At 43.9% G+C, this 22,987-nt stretch overlaps 2 long non-coding RNA genes across 3 annotated transcripts in view; one reads left to right on the forward strand and one right to left on the reverse strand.

The window, feature by feature from the left end:
* LOC128325148 (uncharacterized) overlaps positions 1-22,987 on the forward strand; it is an 89,249-nt gene that overhangs the window by 55,674 nt on the left and 10,588 nt on the right. The window lies entirely within an intron of this gene.
* On the reverse strand, positions 1,269-19,901 carry LOC128325149 (uncharacterized). Its single transcript, XR_008307285.1, has 3 exons — positions 19,816-19,901; positions 17,953-18,074; positions 1,269-3,948 (listed from the first exon to the last, which is right to left on the reverse strand). It is a non-coding gene; the product is annotated as an uncharacterized LOC128325149 (long non-coding RNA).

The raw sequence follows: 22,987 nt of genomic DNA on the forward strand, positions 1-22,987 counted from the left end.
TCCCAAGATAGGGCTGAGAGTGACTCCGACCTGCCTGCGGCCTTGGAGAAGCTGCTGCCAGTCTTTGTAGACAATACTGAGCTAGATGGAACAATGGTCTGACTCAGTATAAGGCATCATTTCCAGCCACAATAAACTGTGGCTGGGAATAAATTGTGGCTGGGAATGATGTTGTAGTTCAACATCAGCTAGAGGGCCAGGTTTGCCCACAACTGCTCTACAGCCTCACATGAAGTCATTCTCAGTGGCTTCTGGGGGGAAATGATAGTACCCAGTCTATGGTTGCCCCTCCCCTGAACAAATTAGTCCATTTCATGGAGACTAGATATCGTAAAGATAGTACCAAATCAGGCCTAACACTAATACAGCATTAGCAAAACCTTTTCTCCTGGGTTCGGTTTCTGGAAGCCCTCCAAAAGGACATTTAAATCTCACTTCAGAAAGCCCTGGACTGCCACAAAGGCCATTTACCTGAAGTCACAGTGTACTTCCAGCCTAGCAATGAAAGGAACTGTTCCTCGTGGAGTTTGCACAGAAGCCAAGTTACGAACTGACAAAACACACAAGTCTTAAACACCTCATCCCTGTTGTAGCCGCAGTTGCTTCCAATGTATATTCACACCTCATTGCAGAACAGCAAGCATGGGTGAGAGAACGCCTAGGGTCATCAAGACACCGTCCAAAGAATATCCCCCCTGGCAGAACCTCAAGCAATGTTGCCTGCAATAAAACTGGATTCATTAAATGGGTTGTGCAGCTCAAGTGATCTGGAATGCATTAAAACACATTGATGTTGAACAGTGAACACTCATCCATTAGAATGTGCCACGCTGCTTATCAGGTATTAGTCTACATCTGCACCACACTTAATAGCCAGCTGACAACAATTTGTGGGTACATTAAACCCCAACCATCATTAGCTAGAACATGTGTGTGCTAAGCCAACCTCCATCCAAGAGCAAAATATTTATAGCTTACGAAACTGCTGGCCTATTAAAGAATTAGGGCTCATCTCCATGTTCAGAAAAAGCACATGCTACAGTCCCCCTGGCTGAACACTCATTCACATTAAAAAAAACACCAAAAACCTCCTTGCCCATGTTTCTTAAGGAAACACACACGGACACACACACACACACACACACACATACACACAGCCGGGTGACCTCAAAAGCTTACTTTCCTTAGGAAAGTAAGCTTATGAGGTCACCCAGCTGTGTGTGTGTGTGTGTGTGTGTGTGTGTGTGTGTGTGTGTGTGTGTGTGTGTGTGTGTCCCCCACTATCAACTTTGCAATGCCTGGACCAATATGAACCAAACTGGATACAGTTGTAGGGACACATAGGGACACCTCAATGGCATAATCTGTGGTGATGTCATCCACCCCAATTCAAGATGGCAGTAAGATAGTTTGAGGCTCAAGTGGACTAACTTGTGAACTGCCTGATTTGAACCCAATTTGGTACAGTCAAAATGAGTTACACATAGAGACACCTCAGTGGTGTAGTGTGTAATGATGTCATCTACCCCAGTTCAAGATGGCAGACACATGAATGTTGAGGCTCAAGTGGGTTGGCGAACTTGTGGACCATCCAATTCAGGTCTGATTTGGACTCGAAATGAACCAGACCATCCAGTGTTGTGCACACCCCTGTGGAATGCATTTCCTGCTGAGATTAGAACTGCTCTATCCCTGTTGACTTTTAGGGAAAAACTGAGCACATACAGTATCTCTTCAGCCAAGATTTTAGTTAGTTGGTGTTTTTATGGATATTTTAATCTGGTTTTATATTGTAACTGTTAAGTTCTTGGTTTGTTTTGTTTTATGCTGTAAACTGTCTAGAGACTTGGGTGCTCTGTTGTCAGATTTGGCTTTTTTAAAGCCAAATTTTGGGTTATGGCCCATTGACTCATGAGTATACCCCTGAGGTTCTGGCCAGGGCAGTATACAAATCTATTAAATGAATGAATGAATGAATGGGCAGACTAGTTCTTACCAGAACTACTTGGGTTTTTTTATGGTGAAAGCAGTGAAGATTTAATCACTGTTAGGCAACTGAATTTGTATAGTCCCAGCAGAATGGTACAATATGTTTTTCACCATTTTCAGGTTTACCTATTTGCTTCATTCATATACCGACTTCCTGCTGGTATATAAACCACCCAGGCTACAATTTTAGACACACTTACCTGGGTGTAAGTCTCATCCATTGGCTATTGCTGTTGTCTGCCTTGGGGACTAAGTATTATTTATTTTTCTATGTAAACCGCTTTGAGAACTTTGCTTGAAGAGCGGTATATAAATATTCGCCGTCATAGTAGTAGTAGTGGTGGTAGTGGTAGTAGTAGATAGGATTTACTTCCAAGCAGACATGAATAGAACTGTGCTCTCAAGGTAATCCAAAATAACCATTCAAGGTAGATACAATATGCAAAGGAAAGGGTATAGGGAGCAAACAAGTAGGTTACATAATGACCCTGTGAAATAGACAGTCCAGAAGACAGTTGTGGGGGAAGAGTTAAATGGCAGCCAGGCCAATGGGGGCCTCACAGTCTCACCTCTGCCTCTACTCGGGGAGAATGTCAGGGTTGGCACTGTCAGGCAGCTGGCAAGGGCATAGCCAGGCCCCCAAACCATCTCTATCCCATAGACTTTGGGTGGTGGTGGAGGAGGAGGAGGAGGAGGAGGAATTCCCTCAACTATAGAAGCATAAACCCTCTTCAGACATTATGAGTGCCCCAGATGCTCATTGTTACAGCGGGCAAAAAGCAAGAAGGAAGTTTGGCCGCCCCGCTGTCAATCACCTCCCTCACACTGAAGATCATGCGCAATCCATCTGAAGGTGGCAGAACCGTAAGCATGATCACTTACGTCGAATCAATGAGCTGAAACCTGGTTGGATTCAGGTTCAACCTGGTTGGATCCAGGGTGGTCATTAGATCTGAAGAGGGCTATAGAATCACAGAATTTTAGAGTTGGAAGGGGACTTAGAGGTCTCCTAGTCCAATTTCCTGCTCAGTGCGGAAAACTGCCACAGCATCCATGACAGAAGCCTGTCCAGCCTCTGTTTGGAAACCTCAGGCAACAGAAAGCCCACCACTGCATGAGGCAGGTGTTCCACCGTCAAATAGCTCTTACAGTTCCTTGTAATTTCAGCCCATTAGTCCTAGTCCTGCCCTCAGGAGCAACAGAGAACAGGTCTGTTCCTACTTCTAGGTGCCAGCCTTTTGGATATTTGAAAACAGATATTATACCACTCCATCTACCTTAGTCCTCTCTTCTCTAAGCTAAACATACCCAGCTCCTTCAGCCATGCCTCATAGGACTTGGTTTCCAGAGTCCCATGAGTTTTGGTTCTCTTCCAGAGAACCAAGAGTCACTCCATTATTGCCTCCTCTCCTCCATCCCATCTGCCAGTGTAAGCCCCACCATGAATTCTAGGCAATCCAATCAGGTCTGCGGAGTCCTGTCGAGGGCCCTGGGACCTAGAACTGCCCCTCCCTCAGATGCAGCAGGTAGAAAGGTTATGTTTCTGGGAGGAGAGGGGCGAAATCAGGGGTGCACAACTGAAATGCCCTGAAGCAGAAGCAACTGGAAGAAGCAGCTGGACCAGAAGCAATTGTGACTTGCTGTGCTGGGCCGAGGTCCATTTTCAGCACATTGATTATTACATTAAAACATTAATTATTTAAAACATTAGTAAAAGTGGGCAGAGGGACGGTGTCAGTAAGCTGAGCTCCAGTCCATGGGCAGGGGGTGACTGGTTCCAGGGCTGTCCTTCCTTGTTTCCTGGCTGCTGTACTGTTGCTAGCCTGGCAGTTGTGTAAGGACAGGCAGAGAGAAAGCCAGGCAGGTGGCTAGCATGGCTTCCCATTTCCTTCAGCCAGGAAATGGGAAGGGTGGTTCCAGTGAAGGAAGACCGCTGACATCACGGTCTGGCGCCTGGGACTGTAGGTGGGAGAAAAGAGAAAGTGGGGGTGGTGAGGAGTTTGGGGGTGGTGGCAGCAGACAGGTAAGGCAATGTCCGCAGGTGATGTCTGCAGATGATGTAGAGCAGGATGTCTGTACTTCCTGCTCCATGGCACAGGCACTTGAGTCCATTGCCTCACCTGACCTCATGGATGAGCTGCCCATGGCCAAAGTCAGAGCCAGGCCAATGGAAAAAGCTTCAGTTCTTGCTCACATACAGCCAGGAGGAATATCTCAATTAGGGCAATTTGCTCCCTAATTTTGTCTAAATTTAAGGGAAATATGAAGATTTTTGTTCAGGTGATTTTTTTCAAAATCCTTCGATGTGAAATCTGAGGCAGTTCATCCATGTGAGCAAACAGTTCTGTGTTGGAATCACTTTCCAGAATTCTGCTGTGGCAATTCTCGAAATTCTGAGGGGAATATCCAGAAAGTTGATAGTTTACCTCATCACATTTTTATAACGTCGTTCAGTTCACCATCATATTAGATTTGGTAATGAGTCTGCCATATTAGATTTGGTAATGAGTCTGCCATTAAATACAATTAGACTTAATTCTCCTTATGAATGTTCCAAACTGACAAAGGAAAGATGTTTAGCCTGCCAATTAAATAAAAACAAGATGGAAAGTTAATACACTACGTTAGCGATCAACTTGAAACAAGTCATTGCGCCTGGCTGTATCGCAATTGGCTGACGCAAACACTGAAGCCAATGAATTCAAATTGTCTGCTTCATTGGAAGCAATGTCAAATTATATTTCTCTTGAAGCACAGCCAAGCTTTCCTCCAACGTGCCTTCATACCTACTTGGCTGAAAAGCATTTTCTCTCACAGACATGACTCTGTGTACAGTAAAAAACTAAACTTGTTAGATGATTGCTAAAGAGGCCTAGGACTCAAAACGATCCAAACCTTTGCCTTCAGGCCTCATGTGCTTTATTCAGAGCATTGGGATTTCCATCAAAGTGTTTGATCACATCCATTTATTTAACGTGCGTGTCCTTTGGACTACTGAAGGAATTGCTGGGAAGGACTTGTTTTGGAATGCAGCTTCACAGCATTTCCACATCAGAGTTAAAAACCAACAGACTTGCAGGGTGATCCAAACACATTTACTCAGAAGTCTAATTGAATTCAGTTGGACTTGCTCCTTAGTAGTTGTGCTTTCGACTTTGCAGTCTGAAAGGGTGACTTCACACAAGCAATTTTTTCAACAACAATACTTAAGCTATATATTTGTAATAACCAACGGTTGCATACTGTGGTGTTTTTGGTTAATCCATTCCTTGATCCAGGCCAGCTTTTGAATGGGGCTTTAGTTTTTGTATTCCAGTCCTGGAGTAGAGGCGGGGCTAACAAACAGCCAGCAGCAAGAGCACAGGATAAAAACAGTCTGCACTTGCCTCTCTGTACATAATATCTATTTCATTACACTATTAATATTCCTAATTCCACTTGGTATGCCTTGTCCTTGCATACCACAACTCGTTCCCTTGGATTCTACACATACTATACACACCAAAGCCCTATTCGGACATTGAGATTGTTCACATGATCAGCTCTACCAGGGTAGAATAGGGCTACTTCAGGTAAGGCTGGTCATGAGCAGCACCAGGATCACTCCCAATCCTGGCAGCCATGCTTACCATAGAGCCTAGGGGAATGAGTGGCCCAGCAGCCTAGAGATACTGCAATACATCACACTGCTCATGTGGTGCATTGTGGGATATATGGCACCTGGTCTTCCTCCACCCCTCCCCCTTGTTTGGCGCACTACTTGCCAGCCTGCTACTCATGTGGGTGCCACTGCTCCCAGCCCAGCCCAGTCCAAGCACATGGTGATCACCCTTCAGCAAGCGGTTCTGGCCTTCACAGATGCCTCGGCACATGCATGGATGCCATTTGTAGGGCTACACAAATTGTGTCCGCACATGCTTGGAGGCTGGAACCACACCACCGCGCAGGTGGCTGGCTGAAGGGGGCTCGCCACACACTTGGGCTGCGCCAGAGGGGTGAGCAGCGGCACTGGCGGCTGTGCTGGGCCAATAAGAACGTTAAACTACTTCTCTCACCACCACCACTCAGTGTCGAACTAGTATGCCCAAACCGGTCTTGGTTCGATTCAATTGAGGACCGAGCTGCCTCTAGTTCGGTTTGTGATAGAACTGCCAAACCAGCCCAGTTTGAGGTGAACCAGTTTGACATTGAATGGTTCATGCACACCCCTAAACCCTTGGTAAAATGCTGGGGACAAAATGTGGATTGGCTGTGCCTATCCTACCCAGCTCCCTGGCAGTGCACATGACTCTTCTGCCCTATCTGGGCACGCCTCCAAACCTGTTTATGGTCATGAGAACAGCAATACTTTCTTTTCTGTTTCCATGCCTAATGATTCTGATTTTGTAATAAACTTAACTTTGGCTGCTGACCTAATCTGACTCTGGATCTAAACTCTTTGCACTTACTTGTGTTTAAATAGTCTCTAGTGCACAAATAGATATTTGGGATTTAAAACACCCCTGCATGTCTGGAGGGCTAAAGGAAAGACTTGAGGAGATGGCAAGCAACAACATTTTATATTTTAGCTTTTGTGGTTTGTTAAACTGTTAGTAGGGACTGAGAAGGGGAAAGGAAGAGGTTGGTGTAAAAAAAAAAAACCTGCTTGACCACAGAGTTTTACACAGTCACTACATCTCAATCTTAACTGAATGATCATAGAGTAATTACATTTTTCAATTACTGAAAAGGAGATTACGCGGCGATATAAATGTTGGTTTCGTAGATATGTTAATTTTAGAATTGATCATGCTCTATAATGGATTTGGCTATCCAGAATTAGACTGTATTATTATTGTTGTTGTTTACACAGTCAGACAGGTGTTATTGACTGGTTTGTTTTATACAGACATTGAGTCCTTTCCAAGGACCTGGGATGGCTGGATTTTATTATCAATGTTGTTGCTGTTATTATAGATATCATCACAGAATATAGGCTGTTACAAGTAAAGTTGCTTTTTGTAATTGGCTGATGGTGATTTCTGTGGCCCCTATGGTGTTGAGGTGCTCTTCAAGTTGTTTTGGAATTGCACCTAGTGTGGTGGTGCTTGTTGTTATATTATGATGCTCTTAATTTCTTAATGTATATTATATTGTGGTTCTCTTGTTTTAAACTAGAAAGATTTAAAGCCTTTATTTTATATTGTGATCCTTTTGCTTTAAATTTTGTAAACGTTCTTTTCATTTTAAATTGTGATGACTATGGTTTTAAGCAATAAAGAACTTGAACTTAAATCTTAATTTTTCAGCTGTAAAACATGGGGGGCACTGTTGTGAATCAAGAAAGGGAGATATTCATAAGGCACTTTATCCATCAATTGTGTTATAAAAAATAAGCATTCTAGAGGATATTTATTAATTGACCCCAGTGCTAAAAAAAAAAACACCTGTCCATATCTGAGCCATCTATTCCTGTGGTTACTGAAAGATGATGTCCACCATCTGTTGACAGCACATGGTTATATCTGGTAAAGGAGAATTGTCCTAGCAGTACTTCCTCATCCATCCATTTCAACATGAGGCCCGGGCACAGGAAGTGAAGAGCTTTAAAAAGCACTTTTTATCTCTCAGTAGTGTTTCATTTAAGTGTCCTTGTACACAAGCTTGTAACTAAGGATTGAGAAATGGGACTCTGGAATGAGGATCAAATTGCTTGAGGCAAATTTCAGCTATTTCACGTTTTGTTTTTCTCTTTTCCCCAGAGTTGCTGAACATGCTTGGAGCCATTTTTGGGAGGGTGGTATATAAATCGAATAAATAAATAAAATGAATAAATAATAAATAGTCTTGACACACCATAAGGAGTAACATATATATTGTGACATACACTTTTGTGGGCCAGAGACTACTTTGTCAGATGCATGAAGTGGGTGGTAGATATGCCTCAAGCACAAAGAAAAATGTGGGTCAAAAGGCCAAGAGATAGTAGTCGGTATATCACCTTGCAAAACACTAATGGCTTTGGGCTGTAGCTCTGTGGCATCTCTAGGCAGGGCTGAGAAAGACTCCTGTCTGAAACCCTGGAGAGGCACTGTCAGTCAGTGTAGACAATTCTGACCTTGGGCTGACTCAGGCAGGTGGATATAGACACAACAACCAATCATATGAACCCATGTTCTAGTCCGAGTGGGCGTGACCCACTCCCAACTAATGTCCACTGGCAATCAGCAGATCAAGAGTGTAACTTAGTACTTAAGTCAGTGGTTCCCAAACTGGGAACCTCCAGATGTTGCTGAACTACAGCTCCCATCACTCCCAGCCACAATAAATTGTAGCTGGGGATGATGGAGGTTGTGGTTCAGCAACATATGGAGGAATCCTGGTTGGGAACCACTGACTTAAGGGGACAACTTTGTTCTGTGGTGATCTAGTCATTCCTAGTCTCTACTGGGCCCGAATTCTTCAATATCAAATTGTTTGACGTGTGTTCTGTACCCCTTTCAAGTCATGTAATGGTCCTCCTGGGCCCTCTAAATGGTACTTCTGATTATTCTTTCTCTTAAAAATAGATATGCATGAAAAGCATTATTCCCTTGTCTGCTTGTGGGGGCATTCCAATCCTGACATAGACATCTATCACCTGTTTGTGGAGGGATCACCACAGGGAATAATGAAGTTCAATAACCCCTCCTCCTCCTCAACATACAAGGTTGGTGTGCTTAAGCATTGCATAAGGCAGCTGAAGGAAATGGAAGGTGCATGCATACATATCCCATATCCCCATTCAGCCATCTCCACCTCTGCTGGTCACGCAAAATGTGCTTCATGGTCATGCTTCTTCACCAAGCAGAAATGATTGGCTGGATGGAGCTGTGGCCGTTGCTCAGAGGCCTCATATTCCAGTATTCCTAGTGCGGTACCTGGATGTGCAAACATCTATGCATGAGGTAGAGGGAATACTAGGTTCCATTATGTTCTATGGTAATCCTTCCACATGCAGGTGCTGTGCCCACAGTAGGATTGACTCAAACCTATTTTCTCAGTTCTTTCTCTTTTCAACGATATGCTTGCTCTCTCTCTCTCTCTCTCTCTCTCTCTCTCTCTGTCTGTACATTTTTCCCCAGCAGGCAAGATTCTTACATTAGTAACTACTGGCTGACATACAGAGCAAGGGTGCACCAAAGCAGCTTAACACAACTTTCCAACTAATTATACCAGTGCAACAGGTGAAGCAGTAAATTTTAACACCCTCTGCTTCCCCAGGAAACCATCTGTGCCACCAGAAAATATGTCCTTGAAGGTTGCACAGCCCTTGGGGACATGTTTTCAGGTGCCCCAGAAAGCTTTTTGAGAAAGGAGAGGGCATCAAAAATTGCTGCTTCCCCACTGCACCAGTGCAGTAAGTTGGGAAGTTCTGTTAGGCTGCCCTCTTGCTGCAGTGGTGCATCCTTGCTCTGCATTTCAGCCACTGTATTTAAGGATTTTCCATATCAATTGAGCTTCCTGGCTAAATCTATTTTAGTGCCATAGATAACACGAGAGACGTAGGACATGTTCCATAAGGGCTAATCTTGAAATCTCTTAAACCCTGCACCACCAGAACAATGTTCTATTACTCATCAGGCTGGCTAGTTCTTTGATAGACAATGCCAAAGGATACATCCCAGGCTCTTTCGCAACTAGAATATGCAAGTCTGGGAAGTAAGGTGTAGGAGGTGCTGTGCTGTCCCACCAGATTCTGCCACGTTAAGAGAAAGTCTGCAGTCAGGGGCAGAGTCAGTCTCAAATTAGTCAGTCTAATTTTCTTAGACTGGAAAGTAAACTTCACTCAGAAGCCTGTATTAAAACATTCAAAAGCAGTGCACAAAGGAATTTTTTTAAAGCAATTGTTACAAGACACAGCAACATAAATACTAGGGATGTTCTCAATCTTCAATGCATAGCTACCCCAGGGCGGGGGGGAGGTTTAAAGCAGGGGAGAGAAGCGGGTCTACCAAGCAGACTCTCACCACACCAACAGTAGCTGCAGCAGGCCAGAAGGAAGCCAAGCAAGACTGCAGCCAGAGTGATTTTGCTAGGCCAGAAGCTTGGCTTTACATAGGATTTGAAACTCCCTTTTGCTTTTGGTGGCCCCTTTTTGTTGTCCCCTTTCCCCCTTTAGTGTTCTTTAAATAGGGCCTCCTTTCGTGTTTGGGTGTGGGGAGGTATATTTTCTGTGTTTTTTCTTTACAGGTTGTTTCTTGTTTTTGCAGGTTGTTTTTCACAGGTTCCCCCTTAGGCCCCCCCATTGTGTACTTTATTGCATTGTTTTTTAAATTGTATTTTATTGTTGTGGGTGGAGTGGGTGGGCAGGCTTGTTTTAAAGGTTTTTTTAAAAAAACAAAAACAAAAACAGGGAAGCTCCTTCCATGGAGGGGATCGAGGGCAGGGGCTTGATGGCTGGCAGTGCAGCCAGATTTTTCCTCCCTCTTGCGGCCCCTCCAATGCTCCTCTTGCCACTCAGTGCCCCCCCCCGATGACCAGGGTTGTCGACAGGCTGGTCGATGAGTTGGGTGACAGGTAGGAGTAAATCTTGGCTTGTCCACCAGTTCAGCAGTGCAGCATCCCAGGCAACAGCGCCAACGCAACAGGCAGTTCCTTGCACTAAATCAGCCCAGTGGTTTAAGTGGGTGTGCCTTGGCGCCTTACCCAGTTTGCGGGAGGCTCGGCCTGCCAGGCCCACCAGTGCTGTGCAATGCGTTGCCCAGTACTTGGAGGAGCCTGTGGAGGAAGACCCAGAGATGGACCGTGTGCAGTTCTGGGCAGCCTACCGCCATGTCTGGCCGGACCTGTCAGTGGTTGCTGTGCACCTCCTTTCCTGCCTGCCAACCAGCATCCCGAGCGAGCGGGTGTTTTCATGTGCTGGTGACGTGGTAACACCCACTCGGTCCCTATTGGACCTGGCTTGGTCGAGCAGCTGGTTTTCCCTCAAGGTTAACCTCCCCTTGCAGGGCTACCACGAGCTGGAGGTTGATCTGGGCGAGTGATTGGCCCATGGTTGATCCATGGTGCTGGTCACCTGCCCGGCAGCAGCTTCATCTCATTCCTACCCTTCCACCTTCAGCTGTGCCAAGTCGCAGCATGCCCGCTAGTGCTGTGACTTGGCAATTGGATACACCTCCCCCCACTGGCGTAACCTGATGCTGAACTAACCCCTGGTTCCACCTGACCACAGTACTCAGGGGGCCATGGGCACACACACAGACATTAGGTGGTTTGTGCCAGTGTGGCACTGTGTAGATGACTTGTAAATACGTTGATGTGCGTTGTGTTGCTTGCTGATGTACATAGTTGACTTGCAGGGGGAGGGCAGCGTGACTGCCAATATATATATTTGTAAATATTTCAGTGTGTGTAAATATGTGCTTATGTAGATAGAAGTGTTGTGTGTGAGTGCGTGGAGGTTTCTTTTGTTGTGTGTGTGGTGGATGTTGTCAGTAGTAGTAGTAGAGGTTTTTCCTTTCCTTTCTGTAGTGTTTTTGGTCTGGTTTGTGTCGATAGATAGTTGTTTGTGGTGTAAATATTACTGTATAGCTGCTGTATAGATGAATTTGTATACTGTATAGACTTGTGTATATATGTATTTGTGAATTGTTTTTATCAAGTGTGCCCCCCCTTCCCCTCTCGTTTGGTTCTGCTGACATGCACACAAACACACACAACAGACACGCATGCACCAGCCATGATGAGTAAGTGGTCTCCCGCCACACCACGTCATGTGTGGCCTCCACTGACCCACCTCTGAGCTGGACTTTCCTATCCCTTTAATTTTTTCAGAGCCCCCATCTCTTTCCCCTCTTCTAGCTAGCAGCACACACACGCACATACCAAACGCAAACACGCATGCATGCCGCTGGTGCCACGTGCCTGGGGCCCTGCCTGGCCTCCAGCAAAGATGTGGTGGACAAAACACTCTGAGGTGTTTCTTTCCCCACAGGCAAAACACATGGATGGCACACGAAGAGAAGAGCAGAAGAACCAGGTGCATGTTACTTTAGGTTCTCCTTCAATGTGTTGGTGTGTTTCTGCCTTGCCCCTCTTTCTTTGCAGTTTGCGTGCCGTGTTGGTTTTACTGCCTTGCACCATCTAGTTAGGTCTTGTTGGTTTGTAGCTGTTGTTGTGTAGTCTGTGCTGTTGTTTGGTTTGGTCCCCTTGGCTATGCAGTTGTGCAGGCACAGCAGCAGGTCTGTTTCTGTGGTGGTTTTTTGGTTTCCAGTTGGTTGTCTTCTTAGTTGTGTCACTCTGTATGGTGGCCTGCTAGGGGCACAAAAATGGGGTGGATGGTGAACATCCAGGGAGCCAAGCACCCACCGAACCCCAAAGCAATCAGACACCTCTGTGATTTTAGATTTCTCCAATGTTTGTATTTCTCCCATAGGAAATAATGGGGATTTGAGGTGGCCCAACTGGCCCATTCTTCCTTGGGGGAGTGCCAGGGCACCCCAAAGTGGGTCGGAAGGCACAGTGGGTTGTACCACAACTTCTCCCAGGCAGCCCCAAGCCAGTGGGGTTCATGGTTCAGAGTAGCTTATCTGGGGTCTCTCTCTCTCTCCCCCCCCCCCCCTCTGTGTGTGTGTATGGAGAGATCTTCATAGGGATTCATTGAGATACCTCATACAGCCATCAAGAATCCAGTTTGTGTTTGGACTTGCTGTGTATGAGTTCTCTCAATGAATCCCTATGAAGATCTCCCATACACATATATATACAGACCAGAGAAGCTACTTTAAGAGAAATAGATTTGTTAAAAGGACAGTAACTGAAAAAAGTCCTGGAGGTGAAACCATAGAAATTGAATTAATAATAATAGTAGTAGTAGTAATAATAATGAACCCCAGTGGCTTGGGGCTGCCTGGGGGGAGTTGTGGTATAACCCACCATGCCCCCAGACCCAAAGGGGGGAATGGGGCTGCCTCAAATCCCCATTATTCCCTCTGGGAGAAATGCAAAAATTGGAAAAATCTTCAAAAATGCATTAAAAAGCGTAGGAGTGTCAGATTGCTTTGGGGTTCAGTGGGTGGTTGGAACCCTGAGTGCCTACCATCCACCCCAGTTTTGTGCCCCTAGGCACAGAGCTCCAGAGACTGGGGCAATGCCTCCCAGCCTCTGGATATCCCACAATGCACCCTGGGACATACATGGGGTGCACTGGGGGATCCTCTAGGCACCCATCTCTGTGTCTGTTGGGGCTGAACGCAGCCCCCAGGGGTGTAGCTATAATTGAGTGGATGGCTTCAAAGGACCAGGGGCCCCAACTCCTGAGGCACCCCCCCCCAGCTCCACCTTTCCCTATTCTCTTTATTGTCTCCCTCACTCTGAGGGGCCATCATGGAGAGGGGTGAAAATGGGCTCCCTCTCCCCTAGCTATGCCCCTAGCAGCCCTAGTGAACAGACAATCCTGGAGCCCAGGTTAAGGGCTTGCTTGAGCCTTTAACCCTGGCTAAAAACCAGGTTAATAAGCTGTACTAGGCAGCACTGCCCCACAAGGACCAGGCCCGATCCTGGCAGTTCTCATGCGCAGCCTAACCCAGGCTGGGCTTCCCTTGCCTGGGACAGGGTGCACGTGAGAACAGCCTCTCTCTTTGTTGTTGTTTTATTTCTCAGTTAAAAGTTTTAGTGAGCAAATAGCATTTGGCTTGCCTCATGGATGATACAAGTTGGTATCTCTTTTACCTTCTTGGTAAAAGAATCATAGAACTTTAGAGGCTGAAAAGGGATCTTGGAGATCGTCTGTTCCAGCCCCCTGCAGCTGCTCAGTGCTGGGATTCTATAGCATCCTCCCTATAGAATAATGGAATTTTAGATTCGGAAGAGACTTTGGAGGTGTTGTTCATGGAAAGGCATTCTTATAGTCTTATAACACAATGCAACCTTTTTCCCCATTAAGGAAGAAAAAAGAACACCTACCGCCATAAGCACGGGGGCTAAAGTGGTCAGTGGTGTCACGGGAGTAAGCGGAAGGAGTAATAAGTGGAAACATGTAGCTCCTATCTCTAAAGTGGTACAAACAAAGCTACAGACAGAGTAGGAGGTGATATGGAGGAGCCTGAGAATTACACAGAACATCTGAGCAGGAAGACTGACAGGGGGACCTCACAGGGGTCCTAGCTTAGGCCGGAACCAAGTGGTCCTTTGAGATAACACCATTCCTTAAAGACCAAGTTGGACACGGTGAACCAACAAACATGGAAACTCTTAAGTATTTCCTGTACGATTTTTCCAGCTCCTGTGCACCAGGAAAATCATCTAAAACATGCCATTTATCTGACAAGTGGTGGGCTCTGTTCAGTCTGAAACAACTAATCAGCAGGTTCATATTCAGTCTCTGCTCCTGAATAGCACCGCTGCAGTGATAATCTCTTTCAATGCTTATATGTCTTTCATTTAAAACACCTACTCCCTGCACATGTAAAATGAGTGCATTGGGAAGAAGACCCTGTGACCTCTTTGTTTTGCAAGTAGAGGGAGATCTATATATGGCAGAGCCTTCCAATACACAATCAGCTGCACTGGTTCTGTTCTTGTTTGGTGGGATAGCCCTTCTGATATTCGAAGATGGCTATCATATCCTCCTTCAGTCTTCTCTTCTCCAGTCTAAGCATACCCAGCTCCTTTAACCATCCCTCAGACTCCTCACCATCTTTGTTGCCCTCCTCTGAACCTCTTCCAGTATATCAATGTCCTCTTTAAAACATGGAGCACAGAACTGGACACAGTATTCCAAGTGAACTCTGACCAGCACAGAATAGAGTGGTCTGATTACTTCTTGTGATCTGGACACTATGCCTCTGTTAACGCTGCTTAAGATCATATTAGCTTTATTTACAGCTACATCACACTGCTGGCTCACGTTCAACATGTCCACAAAGGCACTTCAGTCCCTTTCACCTGTACTGCTGCCAAGCCAGGCCTTCCCCATCCTGTACTTGTGCATTTGGTTTCTCTTACCCAAATGCAAAACTACATTTGTCTCTGTGGAACTTCATCTTATTAGTTTTGGCCCAATCTTTGAGCAGATGAGATTGAATCTGGATTCTAAGGTGTTAACTATCCACCCTCCCCACCTTGTTTTAACACCCGACTCACATCGGTGGTTGCAAAGACTGAAAGAGCCATTTTCAAACTTTTTGCACAATCTCTCTCCATGGCCACCCAGTAGGCAGGCCCCAGGGGACGTCTAGGGCACCAGTTGTTGGGGAGTGCATCAGCAATGCCAGAACATAGCACAGCCAATTGTTCTTTCTCTCCCTCTTGCATTGCACCCCTGAAGCACAGCACAGTGGTGTAAGGATGTATACTGCACCCTGCTCCTCAAAGGGCCTATACATTCTACACCCCAAAATACACAGTCGCCTTTGCTCATTGAGCCTCAACCCCCAATAAGCAGCTAGATTTATAAGCTGCACTCCCTCTCGTGAATATGAATTGCCTGCTTCAGCACTCATTTCATAAGAACATAAGAACAGCCCTGCTGGATCAGGCCCAAGGCCCATCTAGTCCAGCATCCTATTTCGCACAGTGGCCCACCAGATGCCACTGGAAGCCACAGAAAGGAGTTGAGGACGTCTCCTCTCTCCTGCCATTACTCCCCTGCAACTGGTATTCAGAGGCACCCTCCCCTTGAGGCTGGAGGTGGCCCACAGCCCTCCAACTAGTAGCCATTGATAGACCTCTCCTCCATGAAGTCATCCAAACCCCTCTTAAAGCCATCCAGGTTGTTGGCTGTCACCACATCCTGTGGCAGAGAGTTCCACAAGTGGATTTCCAAAAATTGGATTTCCAAATTAGTAGAAGCATCTTTTCATTTTTGGGGCGTTAGAGTTTTGTCCCCATAACAGACTGGGGCCAGTTCAGATGATACCTTTAAATGAGCGATTAGTATATCTGTAGTTTTTTCATACTCACTTGGAAAATGAATTCATACAAACAGACCAGTGTGGGTAGAGTGAATGAACCTATCCTGGGCTCTATTGTATGTTTTTACCATTTGAATTCAATGGTCAAGCTGGAGGGGGGTGCACCACTTAGCAATCTGGACGATCATCTAATCATATGATAATGACTTGCTAGTATTTAAATCCTGGATAGAGAACAGATGATCTGCAAGCTCTAGGAATGAAAGTCAAGGAGCACAGTGAAAAAATTAGACTATAACTCAATGTAAAGAAGACGAAACTAATGACAACGGGTACAGCAACTAGCCTCAGAACGGATAATGAAGACATTTTCCCAGGAAATTTGCCTAGTCAACAAGTGGCTTTCCTGCTTGAGGACAGTATTCCTGCCATCACTCGGAAACTGGCGGGCTTTTGTGTGGCAGCTCGAAGATTGCGTCAGTTTTTAATTAATAATTCTAGTGCTGCCATATAACCTTTTAGTTATAATATTGTTGGTGGGTTAAGACTGTTGACTTGTTATCTTTTTAATTGTTATTTATATTTTTATTTTTATTGTATTCCCCCCCCCCTTGTTATTCTGGTCATAGACCGTATTAAACTTTGAACTGAACTGAAGACATTGAAGTAGTGGATAGCTTCTGCCTTTTAGGATTGACCATCAACAGTAAAGCATCCAGCAGTCAAGAAATACACTGCAGACTAGCACTTGGTAGGGTTGCAATGAAGCCTTTGGGAAAGATATTTAGATGCCATGACGTGTCTAGACCTACAAAGATTAGAATCATTTGGACATTGGTTTTTCCCGTGATACTCCATGGATGTGAAAGCTGGACCTTGAGGAAGCAAGATAGAGAAAGTATTGACACTTTTGAACTTTGGTGCTGGAGAAAACTTTTGAGGATACCATGGACAGCCAGGAAAACAAATGGATCATAGAACAGATCAATCCAGAATTTTCACCCAAGGCACAAATGACCAGGCTCAAACTATCATACTTTGGACACATTATGCGAAGACCCAGCTCCCTTGAGAAGTCCATAATGCTGGGGAAAGTGGAAGGAAAGAGAAGAAGAGGATGACCAGCAGCAAGGTGGATAGACTCGATTACGACAGCAATGAACGCACCACTGAGAGACCTTAAAGGCCAAGTTGAAGACAGATCATTCTGGAGAGTATCTATCTATGTGGTTGCTAAGAATCGACACCTGCTTGATGGCACTTAATCAAACAATCAATCAATCAATCAAGAGAACGTATGTTTTTTTCAGTTTGGATGATTGTTTGTACACTTGCAGAGACATCTAATCACTTACTGAAAGTATCATCTGACCCTGGTCCTGGGAACTCTCTCCCACTGTATCCTCAAACCAGCGCAGGCTAGTCACTCACTAGTAATCCAAAATGAAACTTCGCCCAAGGCACCCAAAACACTAGGATTGACCCTGTCTGTCTGTATCTCTTATAGCACAGGAGGAGTCATACATATGACCACATGCCCAACAGCAATAGGTGGGATTTGGATAAATGTCTGCATTGCCCCTTAGCAGTATGTATCCATCCCAACCTGGACTCAAGTTTTAAATTGTGTTTCTGTTTCAACTTGGTAGCTTCTTTCTTGAAGTCTTTATAAATAAGCTGTAGTCAATCTGTACCCTATGAGCGTGCAAACCACCTAATTTTATTTACTGTTGCTGTGGGGGAAAACAGATTTAACCCTGCTTAATTTTAATATGTCTTAGAATATCTTCACTTGAAAGACTGTGGTACAGCATTATTCTTAGCTCTGGCTGGCTTGGAGGAATTTTCAAATAACTTTAAAAGCTTGTGGGTGTTGAACTCCTGAAAGGGTTATATGTACAATATGTGCCTTTATAGAAAATATATACATAATAGTGTGGGGGGGGGGTGTCTGGCAGTTCCTCAGTTCTTATATTTAGAAGATATTTAAACTGCCAAGTAAATACAGTATGTACCACTCCTTAAGAGCCTCACTGAACACAACCATGTGCAAGTGCAGATGGGGTCAAGGTATATATAGTTCTCTTACCTCCAGAATGGATGGGTCTGTAGCTAAGTGAGAAAGCATCTTGTTTTGCCTGCAGAAGGTCCCAGGTTCTATCCCTGGCATCTCCAGATGGGCTGGGAAAGTACAAGGATGTGAGACTCCTCCTTTAAAAACAAAGGGGCAGCGTCCATGAGAACGCCATAAATAGTTTAAGGGGAAATAGTTTCAGGTTTGTTGAGAGCCACCTAATGGCGCAGCAGGGAAATGACTTGACTAGCAAGCCAGAGGTTGCCAGTTTGATACCCCACTGGTTTGTTTCCCAGACTATGGAAAACACCTATATCGGGCAGCAGTGATATGGGAAGATGCTGAAAGGCATCATCTCATAGCAGGCAATGGTAAACCCCTCCTGTATTCTACCAAAGACAACCGCATGGCTCTGTGGTTGCCAGGAGTCAACACTGACTCAAGGGCACAGCTTTACTTTATTTCTTGATCAGTGTGTCTTGATTATTAGAAGGAAAACAACACAAAGACTCCTTTCTGAGATCTTGGACAGCTGCTGTAGACAATACCAAGCTAGATGGACTAAAGGTATGATTCAATATAAGGCAGTTTATGATTCAATATAAGGCAGTCTATGTTCCTATGTTTCTGTAATTCTATATAAAGGACAAGGCCCCAATCTAGCTACAATCACCCATGACTAAAGCTGCAATCTTATCCCCATTACTTGTGAATAAGCCCTAATGAATGCAATAGGACTTCCTTCTGAATAAACATGTATTGTGCTGCAGTTCTACATGCAGTTTCCTGGGAGTAAATCCTACTGAACTCAAGGGCTCTTACTTCCAAGTAGACATATATAGGACTGGCTGAAAGCAATGAGAATGAAGTCAGCTGTGACTAATTTGTTCCACCGGTTTCAATGACATTCAGTCACAGTTAGTTTTAGCTAGATCTGGCTCAAATAGTGTGAGTTTTTAAATATACCTTTTAATTTTTAATTTTTGTAAAAATGTACAAAAGAAAGTAAATTACCAAAACAAAAAACCAGATACAACTCAGCTCAGGAACAAATAAATATACCACCTCAAGATCATTACTTCACTTAATCCATTTAGAATATTTGTAAATTAAAATATAAAAAATCCTTATGAAAATATATAAATAATCATAAATGTTATAATTTATAAAAAATTATAAAAATCCTTTTCAGCCTTTTGGGTCTTATATATTTGCCTTTTTGGCTTCAATAAAATTTAAAAAGGGTAACCAATGTTCTAAAAAGAAAAACTTCTAATTTGGATGAGCAGAGGCTTTTAGCTGGGAAGAGACTTTGTCCTGCACTAGTAACTCAGAAATTTTATCGAACCAACTATTAATTTTTGGAGGGTTCATCCTTTTCTATTCCTTAGCAATGCAAAGTTTTGCGGCCAATAATAAAAGCACTATCAGTTTCCTGCATAAAGTATGCAGTGGTGACTCCCCAAAAGCGTTAAGCAAAATTAAATCAGGTTTCCATGGTAACACCACAAATGTAATTTGCTTAACATAATGAATTACTGTATGCCAAAATAAGTTAAGTCATGGGCAAGATCACCACCACATAGAAAGATATGATCCCAGTTGACCACAAAGATTCCAACATGTATTAGAATATTCGGGAATTATACGGGCAGGTTTTGCTGGTGTTCTGTACCATCTAGACATGATTTTATAAGCAGATTCCTTTACATTTAATGAAGAAGAGGCAAATAGACCATATATTTATCCATATACTGTAGGCCACCATCAGACATCATGCCAAACTGGAGTCAACCATGCCAGAGGTTCGGTTTTGTGGTCCTCCAAATGTGGGAATCCACGGTTCCACGAGAAAACCCGAGGTTAACGACCACAAACCTGAATTTGAACCCTCGGTTGCTCTTCAGTTTCAGTGATGAAAGCTCCAGTTAGAAAGTGCTGTCATGTCATCTGAAGGCTGCCGCTTCTTGGAACTGAAGTTGAGGGTAGGAAGCTCTTCTCTCTATTCGTCCCCAGTTGGCTGCCGCGGCTGTCATTCATGAGAAGGAGGAAGCCCATGCAGCCTGTTCCCCCCTCCCTCCCTCCTCCCACCCCCCACCCCCAGTCTCCAGACTGGATTGTCTGGGAGTGCAGCAGGGAGAATGGGGGTAAATTATGTTAAGTGTGAAGGTGGCCACCCATAGAGTTGTCCATCTTAACTCCTAAGTCAATTTCCCAACTTCTCATATGACAATGTGGAGATAGTTCCCATTTTAGCATAACAAGAGTGCTGTAAATTTTAGCAACAAAACCTTTAAACTCTTGTGATCCCTCCATTATCAATTTTTCAAAATCTGTTAATGCTCTCTTAAGTTACAATAAGATGTTAACATCTCCTTAAATATGTCTAACCTTAAATATGTCAGAGCCAGTGTGGTATAGTAGTTAGAGTGCTGGACTAGGACTGGGAAGACCAGAGTTCAAATCCCCATTCAGCCATGAGACTTGCTGGGTGACTCTGGGCCAGTCACTTCTCTCTCAGCTAAACTACCTCACAGGGTTGTTGTGAAGAGAAACTTAAATATGTAGTACACTGCTCTGGGCTCCTTGGAGGAAGAGCGGAATATAAATGTAAAAACAACAACAAACAACCTGAAAATATTCAGACCAGGGAATATTTTGCTGACCTACCTTTTTCATCAAAGCAGTTCTAGACAGAATACCATCTCTGTCTATAATGGCATGAAAACAATATTAGGATTTACATCAACTAGGACGCAAAGGCTTTTGAATCCCTGCCTGATGGAAAGAAATATTAATCGAGAAAAGTTGGAAGTTATAGACCATTTTGGTGCAAATAAGTTCCTCCATCTGTCCCAGACCCATCGTGTTAAGGAAAGAAAAGGATTACATTTTATATCCATGTGTCTCATGGATTAACTTGTGTTAACATCTTTTGCACGAAAGAAATTTGTCCGTTTCTCCCATATAACTGTGAGGAACAAAATGTGTGTCAGGCTTGAATTTAGGTTAATGGAGGACACTTCCCACACAGAGGTCCTCAGCATGCTGAAACTTAGTGTGAACCAAACCAAAATCATAAATACGTTTAAAATCTGAATGTTTATGAATTGGAGAACTGGAGTGAAAATGACTTTTCAGCACTAGCTAGAATATAACACTACACAGAAAGTTACTCTGAGGATACCAACGCATCTGTCTTTCTCATCAGGAAGAAGGTCTCAAAATATGACACAGTGATTCTTCCCAGAAATACTTGGTAGATAAGAATACAGGCATTTTATGTTTGTTTTCTAAAAGGCTCCATTTTTCAAAGAGACTGATTTTTTTAAAGAGAATTGTAGACAATGAAGGACTTCGTTTCTCTGAACTTGGAAACAATATGATTTTGTTCATAAATGAGGTTATCACATTAAAGTGATCTATCAGTCACTAGTGCACCCTTAAAAAAACCCCAGAAGTTTACATTTACTGGGATTAAAAATGCTCCTTAAGGTGTTCTGAAAGTCTAGTTCCTCCGTTAGCCATGCCCCCAAAGAGCCATTTATGCATATGCAAATTATTCCTCTGTGGAGAATTTTGTGACGTGAGAATTTGTGAACTGGAAAATAAATTTCTTAAGCATTTCCCTCCCCCTCCAGGTGAAAAATATTTGAAAAAACAGTGGTTGGAGAATATTCTCATACATGTCTAGTTGTAGGAGCCATCTCAAACATCAGACTATCTTTTACTCCAGGTTTGCTCTATTTGGGAGTTATTGATGGTGGCCCCAACTTATTGGAATGATGCCCTCCCCCCCCAGGAAGTGCTTTTAAGCTCCTTCCTCCTAAGTTTTAAATAGATGTGTAAGAATCATTGGAGGGTGTATAAGACATATTTATTCCCAAAGGACTTTAGTTATATGGGTAGAGTGGAAATCTGGAAGGCTGGCTACTGATAATACTAATATCAACAATATTGGTTATTGATTTTGGATTTGTGCCATTGTTATAGTTGATTGGTAGATTTTAAATGTTTTGTACCATCTTTCCACAAAAGTACTTTTTGATGTTTTGGTGTGTGTGTGTGTGTGTACAGAGAGAGAGAGAGAGAGAGAGAGAGAGAGAGAGAGAATATAATTGTTTTCAGCTATATGAGCCCCTTGAGCATTCTGGAGAGTGGGAAAGAAATATTTTATATACATCTATAAATAATGTTTGTTGAAATCTGAATGCTAGAAATGAAAGTTAAACATGATACACAGAGCATCTTTTCTGGGGACATTTATCAGTATCATCAGCATGAACTGAGGAGCCATTTCCCATTTATTTGCCACTTCCCTTGTTTCTCCTCTCTCTTTCTGGTTCCCTCATTGTCTGTTTCACATTGGGAGCTCCTTGCATGCATGGATCTGTTTATGTTCCCTGTGTAACTCTTCTAGGTTGCCATATACACTAATGGTATACGCCAAATACATCATAAATAATATTTTTTGAGGTGATGCAGTAATTTTCACATAGAAACCCATTTCTATGAAAGAGGCATCATGTGGAAAAGACAGAAAATCAACCTCACAGAGGAAATTGTAGCCACATAAATCAGCCCAGAATCTGCCAGAAACTCCAAGCTCCAGCCTGACTGTGAAAGCAAGACGCCCTGAACAGCAATGGATTTACAGCCAAAAAGCAAACCTCTTTGGATCACCAAGGTTTGGTAATACAGTGGATGGCCAAGATTCACCAGGCTGACAGGCACCACCGGATTACAAATGAACAAAAGCAGCAAGTTTGATTCTCAGTTGTGTCACTTGGCTTGGTTCTCTGGCTTCATGCCTGCCCACTGTCTCACGCCAACAATATTCCCTCCAACACAACAGAGACAAATGTTGAAATATGGTGTATCGTGTTGACACCAAGTTGTCGCTTTGCAGTTTCCAGAACACATGGGGTGTGGCTCCTACAACAGATGGTATGATAGCGACATTTAAGGAACATTAGAAGATTTCCAGGAATCTGATTAATCAAAGACCTTTCTGCAATTAATCTGCTAGTGGCTTACAGTTTAGCAGCCA

This window comes from Hemicordylus capensis, chromosome 4, assembly GCF_027244095.1.
Source record: "Hemicordylus capensis ecotype Gifberg chromosome 4, rHemCap1.1.pri, whole genome shotgun sequence".
Taxonomy (NCBI): domain Eukaryota; kingdom Metazoa; phylum Chordata; class Lepidosauria; order Squamata; family Cordylidae; genus Hemicordylus; species Hemicordylus capensis.